Genomic DNA, 7,885 nt, shown 5'->3' on the forward strand with positions numbered 1-7,885 from the left:
GGAGAAGAATCAAAATGTGTCTCTGTCACCATTTTAATTTCTGGTTTCTGCCTTGCTCTGGCAAGGGGAGGGGTGGGGAGGAACATGCCTGAGACTGTGGTCTGATACAGACCTCTCCTTTGCTGCCCTGGCAATCCCAGCCCTAGTGAGAGGGGCTACCAAGGGGGCCACACACCCATGTTTGGTCAGAAAAAGACGGAGTATCTCTTCCAAGCTATGGTATCTCTTGTATCAAAGCAAATGGAAGTTTCTGCAACAAAGGCTGCCAAAAAAAGGCAAAGTTTTTTTGTAATTCAATAATAGTGTACAGCAGGAGCTTTAAAATACAGAGTGCTTCAGCTGTTCACTCTATTTGGAAAAGAAAATGAACAAATGTATGTTACAGATGTAATTGGATTGAGAGGTAAAGTGAACAAGAGATGCTGCTTTTAAATGAGTTTCCTTTGGACACAAAGAGGTAAGTTGCAGGGAAGGGAGAAAATAAAGAAAAATAACTCTGAGAATTCAAACTACTTTCCTAAATCTCACAGCTCTGCGCAAAATGCATTTCAAATGACTCTAAGACATTGCAGCAGTAACATAAAACCCACTACAAACACAGCCCAGGAAGAGAACATGTTCTTTTTATACAATTTCCCTGTCTGTGCTGATTTGTGTATGCAGTCGGGACAGCTTTTTTTTCTCCAAAAGTACAGAAAATTTGAAATGTAATCTTACAACACTATGCTAAAATCTGTCTCCAATTAGTATGCACAATTTCAAAATGAGCTTCAAGCCACGTGTGATATCTTTCAACTCTGACCCATATTTCCAAAAGAAAAATCAGTTGCTTCTTACGATAAGGCTATCGGTTACAAACATGAGTCCATGTCACAAAGTTTGCAGCAAACGACACACTACCAGGAAAACAAATCTTCACCACGGAAAAAATCCTGCTAACGCTGCCTCTCCTTTATGTGGCCCATCATCAAAGCATTATATTGTGTTATTTGAACATCTTCCTAAATTACTATTTCCTTGTAAGGGTCCAAAGGTCAGAAAGCAGTGTTTGCCCACTGCCAGCAATGCAAAGCTATCTTTTCTGATAGAAAGCTTCGAGCGACATGAGGACTCAGGACACATAACCTTTTTCTGGCTGGCTCTGAAGCAGAGGAGGAATTAGTCTGAATCTAAACAGCCTCATGCAGGAAACATGCTACCATAACATCTCCATCAAAGAGCTCCATGAGGAACAGCATTGAGAGTGCCCATGGACAAACCAAGCACGTTTTTTGTACAATGTCTTTTATGCCACCCCAGGTCCTGTTCCTGCTAGCACCACTGATGAATAATACAGTGGCACCAAACATTTTGGTACCGAGCAGGGCCGTCTCTAGCGATACCGAGTATCAACTAGATACATAACCTTACTACTCACTAACTCTTATAGTATCCACTGCTACTAATCACCTCTCTCCTGGTCACCAGCAGGAAAGTCAATCAAACAGGGCTAAATTGCACCTGGTAAAGGCACAAATGTTGGGAAACATGATCTAGTCTCATTTCCCAGCCAATGCCACCAACCTTTCCTACATTTTGGGGACAACTAGTTAGTACCGGCAGAGATAAGAGAAACGATTAGTGGTTTGGGATACTAGAGAGGGTCAGAAATAGTTGCCTCTTGCATCGTATGCAGCAGATTTGCTAGATTCTGGACACTAATTTTGCCTTTAATAAATCATTTTATATCTGTACGCTCTATGTTGTTACTCGTTGTTTTCAAATTCACAAATGCCAACAGAAATAAAATAATTGTGTAATTAGCATAATTCATATTGAATGCATACAAAATACATGCAGTTATGATCGTTTTAAAAATCTTTAGCAACAGGTTTCTTAAACTGCATTAAGATGAATTTAAGGCTCCTTACCTACAGCCTCACAGACGTCGTCATCTCATCTCAAACTGCCATCAACCAGCAACAGTTTTTACTATTTCAAAAAACGGAAAACATCTAGGTCACATGTCTATAGACAGCATTTGGGTTAATCTCCTACAGCTCAAAGACAGAAAGAAAGCAGGAAAAAAAAGTAAAATAAAACCACTTCCTGCAACAGCAGAAGCTAACCTTCTCACCAGTGAGCGACTTACACCCAGGTTTAGTACAAAACTTCTCGGGATTGGATAAAAAGCCAAATTTTAAAGTATGAAAGTGGCTCCTCTGTTAAAATTGCGACAAAGAGGGAGGGTTAGTTTTTGCAGAAGGTAAACATGAGGTTCAAAAGGAAATGCTGAAAGGAATTACGATTCTAAGCCTCAGGACAACTTCCCTTTTCTTACCTTCAATGAAACCCTTTGAGTACTGAAATAAATAGCTTGCAACAAATCTGCTTTGCTATTTTGAAGTGTAGCTTTAGTAAACATGACGCTTACCATACTGTTACTTTAGATTTATAAAATATAAAGTTCTAGCCAATCAGAGAGTTTGCTACCAAAAAAAAAAAAAAAAAAAAAGACTTGTAGTATTGCCTGGTGAAGGTCGCCCAGATAAACACTTCTGTTTCTTTGATTTTCTGTTCTAACACTTCTCCATGAAGCAGCCCTTGGAGAAGCGCAGGCACACTCAGCTGCTGCCCCTCTTCACTTCCTGCAGCATCTCGCACTGTAACCGTCCCTCTCAGGCAGGGGGAACCCAGAGAAACAGCAGATTCGGAGGCAACTCTGTGCCTTCAGGGCTCTAGAAAAGCCCCTTGCATACGTCGTTACCAGCACCTTCCCCCTTTTTTTTTTTTTCCACCAAGAAATACTATCTTTCTGGTATTTCTAGGTCGACTTACAAAACAAGGGCTCATCACCCCGATAGAGTGGGGTTCCCATGCAGGGCAGGGTCGTTGTGCTGTGTGTGTGAGGACCCCCATGGTGCTGCTCAGGCTCCAGAGTACCCTGTTGATGTTTTGGCAGAATAAAAAAAAATCTTTTTTTTTGGCTGTCTCCCACAATAAACCAGAGCACAGCCATACAACCTGAGAAAATCAAGGCAATCCTGAAGTTTAAGGATTTGTCACAAGAGTGCAGTAAAATGAACCCCATTGACAGCAGTTGCCAGTAGAGCTCCTGAAGAAGATGTGCTCCATCTGTGCAGACATCCAGCAAGCAGCTCATTGGGTGCCCTAAAGTAGAATCCTGCAGAACATCTCATGGAGAAAGGGCAGAGATAGTTGGGAAATAAGGGTTGGGCCTGAGGCTGGAGTAGAGCTTAAGAAGACCTAGAAAGGGATTGTGACATATTTTACAAAGCTGCAAGGAAAAGACTGATTTACAGGCAGATCATTTCCTATACCAGAAGAAAAAAAAAAAAGAAAAAGAAAAAAAAAGATGCAAGAAAGTTCCTGTAGAGAACAGCTTTAGTGTAGCACGCTCTTACTGAAGCACATGGGAATCACGACCTTCAGGGACTCAAGAATACCCGAAAGAAAAAGGGGGAACATAGCACTGCTGAAGGAATGACAGAGTTGTTAGGCTACAGAGGGACCCTTATGTTATTATTATTGATTTTGTAATAACTTCTACAACCACCATTTCATTGCCAAAGATCCAATTATGCTTAAGGCCGTACAAAGCCAGAAACAGGACCGTCCTTGTTCCCAAACACTATGTATGCCAAGAAGTAACACACACGTACAGAGAGGAGAGGGACTTGAACAGCATGACAGCCGGTCTCCACCTTTCTAAATTAAAACATCATTTCTTTATAGGTACTGACTTTTGGGCATGTTTTTTAAAGGTGGACTTTTGGAACAAAAGGGTGGGTGTTGAGTGTGAAAGGTGATGAGGTGTTTATCCCAGGTGTGCGGAGGTGAGAAAGCAGTACTGTGCTTTTCTGGAAACTAACAACTGCTAGTGCTTGAAGAACCTGCAGCAGCAGTAATTAATTTTTAATTTAAAAACGGTATATGTTTCAACTAATTTTGTCATAAGGAATATATTTTGGAGAACCACTGGTTGAAAAATCTATTATAGCCATGTAGATCATAAGAATTTCCTCAAATAAAGCCATCAAAAGCATTTTTACAATTAGAAAATATTTGTGAACAGTGCGGACAAAAGAACTTCATCCCTGAAATGTGAAGAAACCATCAGCAAACCTGTAAAATACTGCAGCAGAACTTGCCTATGTTACCTTGTCCAAAACCTAGATTACCGGGGATGTGACATTTTTGACAAAAATGTCTTTCACTGTACACCTAACATTTCAAGTCAAGTTGCATACTCCGTCTGATTCCCTTCGCATCCATTTGACAGTATGTCAGTAGTGACAAAAATCTATAAAAGGATGGCAGCTTTGCATACTGCTTAAACTTATGCAGCACAGGCTTCCTGTGTGATCTCTAGAAGGCTGAAAATACTTTAGATGTGCAAAAAAACCAGTTTAGCAAAATCTAAGAGCTCGCTTAAGCTAAGTAAAACTAAACAGGAAACAGAAACTGCGTAGACATTACCTGGAGCAGATTGCTGCTCAATCGGTTGGTCTTTGCCTCTTTGCTGTGTAAGTTAAAGATGGAGCACCATTTCTGAAGCTCAGATTTCTTGTCCCTATTTCAGTGACTCATGGCGTCATTGCTTACAAGATATGTCACCAAGCTGGTGAACATCCAGTTTTCCACATCTCATAACTGAGAGCACAGAGGATTAAGGCTAAACCAGCAGTTTTAAAAGTCACTATTGACTGAGGATGCTGACTACCCTGCAGCTGTTACCAATTCAGTTCTAATAAATTCAATAAGTATCATAAGTTTCATCAGGTGCTTCAACAATGATTCCAACACTTGTTCTGGACCAGCAGCCTCCTGAAGGGGAAAGAAAATTTCTCTTTTTGTCTTTTTTCCTAGTTCAGCCTTTACTCTTTGTTGGGATGATTGACAGGCAGCCCATAGTCTGGCTTGTATAGGAGATATCCAGTGGCAAATCTAATTTGGTGGGTAAATCAAGCCCTAATAGACAATACAAACCTGGACAGCATGCAGGCACGAGCATGGAAGAGCAACAATACATGCAATGGCTGGTTCCAGAAGAAAATAATTTTATTATTAATGAAAATGGATAAAGTTCAAAAACTTTACAATTCACTGGGAAAAAAACCTAGGAAACTAGTAGACTATGTGATAATGAAGAAATAATGTATTATTTCCCACATTCTCCACCAGAGAAATGATATTTTTCATGTTTGTAGTAAGTTTTAAAATATTTAAATTTAAAAGGAGAACAAAGAATTATGTCTCTGTGGACAACAATTCATATTCTTGCTCACAGCAGTTGTTTGCTCAGAGAGCTAATGTCCATTCAGTAGCCTTTTTTTTTTTTTGCTACAAGGGCTTTGACTATTTAACCCCAGTAAAAACATTTGTAGGAGCACATTCTTATGTATGGAGAAAGCCATGCACGTGGCCATGTAACAGCTCCAATAGTTTATAGTCCAAGTTGACAGAATTCTCAATATTGCCTGCTTGGGCAATAAATGCTTATTATATAGGAGCTTGTATGTAAATGTCAATGTAAATATACAGTAATGGTTAAACTCACACAACCCTCCCAACCATTATGTGCATTATAAACATTCTGGTATCATCTGCCAAAACCTTCTACTCTGAGCTGATTTTTCCCCTAAACAATCCATTTTACTTACCGCAGTCTTAAAAGTATAAAAGACGTTTTTTAAAACTTGTCACAGGTGGTAGAATATAGATCCTTAGAGCTTCTCCCGCAGTTTAATGCTGGCTATATGGAAGGAACATATGCGCTGTGACTTGAGGTCTAAAACCCACAACATTCAAATTTTAGGAGACAAATGATCTTGCATTAAAACATCTCTTAATAGCTGAGCTGCTGAAGTTTTGATAACAGATATACTTTGCAAAGCAGCAAAGAAGTTTAGGATAGAATTCTCTGAACATTTACTTCCTAATAAACATCATTTTGTCTTATAAAGAGGTCTGGATTTAGAAATATTCATAGCTAAGAAAATAACATATTTCTTTATTTTTACACTCCTTATTTTACAAGCATACCTAGAGTAATTTTTCACTGTTTAAAAAAAAAAAAATAAATAGAGCACTGAGGTTAATGAAAAATACTAGGTAAGAAAGTTGAAAGGTAAGATTTTTTACCCAATTTTTTTTTACCTAATACTAGGTAAGAAAGACCAAATCCGAGTTGGTCCTTTTCTCTCTCTTTTCCAGGTGTTTTAGGGATCTTGACACTTATTCTAAAGGCCAGCCTTACCTAGGGCTATTTTTAAGAACTTAGAAAAGCCACTCCAACCCATTGTATAGCTATACTGTACTAAAAAAGAGACAAAACCCCAGCATATGCTGATGCATTATGTAAAGACTTTCCTTGACAGGATTTAGTTACATGCAAGTTTTAAATGCAGTGTAAATGCATTTTCTGGAGTGTTAGGCCTCCAAGTGCTAAAAGTGCTACAATACCAAACTGCCAAAAAGGTGTTTTTACATAGCACAATAACGGACCTTAAAAAGACAAATGACTCATTCACTTTGGGTGACAATATCTTAATCTATGCACCCATGATCAAGTGGTGCTTGCAACATCCTCTTCAAAGCCCTTCTCTTCTCCCTGGTGTTCACCACTGGCTTCAGGTGTGACCCAAACTCTCCAAGCCAATAGCTTGTTGACTGGAGATGTTCCAAAAGCTGTCAATGTTTTCACAGTAAAAGAAGTATGAAGTGAGTCTCCTTGTTATAAAACGGATACTCCAGCCAGTGTGGTTTCTACTTGTATTAAAAAACCTTGTTACATGGTGAATATCAGTGGGGAAAGTACAAAGCCCTGTAAAATCCCACACTGAGGATGAATGCAAAAGAAAGCTGAGACATTCTGGGTTATTCTCTTCTTTTGCGTCACCCTTTGAGGAAGAAGAGGCTCATTTCTGTAATTTCAGATTCCACATTCACAAAAAGATAAACGTGAGCATGCAGCAGCCCAAGGCATTCAGAAGAACAATGCAGCCACTGTAAAAACTAGTGGAAATAAGAATTGCTGAAGTCATCGCTTGTCTCTTCCTAATTGCTTTTATCCATGTGGTAGACTCTGCTCTCGCTCTGCTCCCTCCCATGCTGCCATCGCAGAGTGAGTCACAACTGCCTGGGCCATAGTGCCAGAAGGAAGAAGTCAATAAAAGCTAGAGAAAGTGAGATGCAGGAAGTGTAAATCCTCTGCAGAGAGATGATTGTCCTCTCCCGTGTCCAGAAGCTTTCAGGGGAGACTGTGCTGCCTGAAATGGACTGGGAAATAAACAAACAAAGAAAAGAATCAGTTTGTCAAAGACTTGAAGCAGGTAGTTAAATTACATAATTGAGTATGTCAGGTCCAATCCCTTCTTGTGATTTTATTTACCCACACAATGCAAGGATATTTCTAGTTTTTGTTCAAGGCTGTACTCCCTTGCCCTTTTTCACAGCTCCTTCCTTCTAACAGGCAATTGCTATTATACATTCTCATATGATCTGTGAGATGTCAGGAAATCTTACTGATTATTGGTAAACAGGAGTATCCAGGTTTGCGGGTGGGGGGGGAAAAAAAAAGACAAAATGAAACGCACCACCAGTGCAAGCAATAGCCACCGGGTTGAGTATTAGATGTGCTGGCAGTTTGCACTTCTTGGAAGACTTCTTCGCAACAGCCACCTACAGAAGATAAAGTCTTTACTCAGACCACTCCACCACAGCCGCACAAATACATTTGATTTCAGCTTGCTTTTAGCAGTCAAAAATAGAATACCGATACCCTTCATTCTATAGCTTTTGAGACTGTTCCAGTTTTTCAGTTCCTTCTAATCTCTATAGTTTGTGGTCTCTGAAGTCATATACTTCCTTTTCCTTTCTTTCT

General features: G+C 39.6%; 1 protein-coding gene across 1 annotated transcript in view; it reads right to left on the reverse strand.

Annotated features, from left to right (window-relative positions):
• Positions 1–1,942, reverse strand: part of ARHGAP15 (Rho GTPase activating protein 15) — a 335,169-nt gene extending 333,227 nt beyond the window's left edge. The window contains exon 1 of the mRNA XM_009891701.1: positions 1,911–1,942. The gene's annotated coding sequence lies outside the window, so the exon portion shown is untranslated. The remainder of the gene's footprint in view (positions 1–1,910) is intronic.
• Positions 1,943–7,885: the final 5,943 nt, after the last annotated feature.

This window comes from Charadrius vociferus, unplaced genomic scaffold, assembly GCF_000708025.1.
Source record: "Charadrius vociferus isolate BGI_N301 unplaced genomic scaffold, ASM70802v2 scaffold109, whole genome shotgun sequence".
In the NCBI taxonomy this organism is placed as follows: Eukaryota; Metazoa; Chordata; class Aves; order Charadriiformes; family Charadriidae; genus Charadrius; species Charadrius vociferus.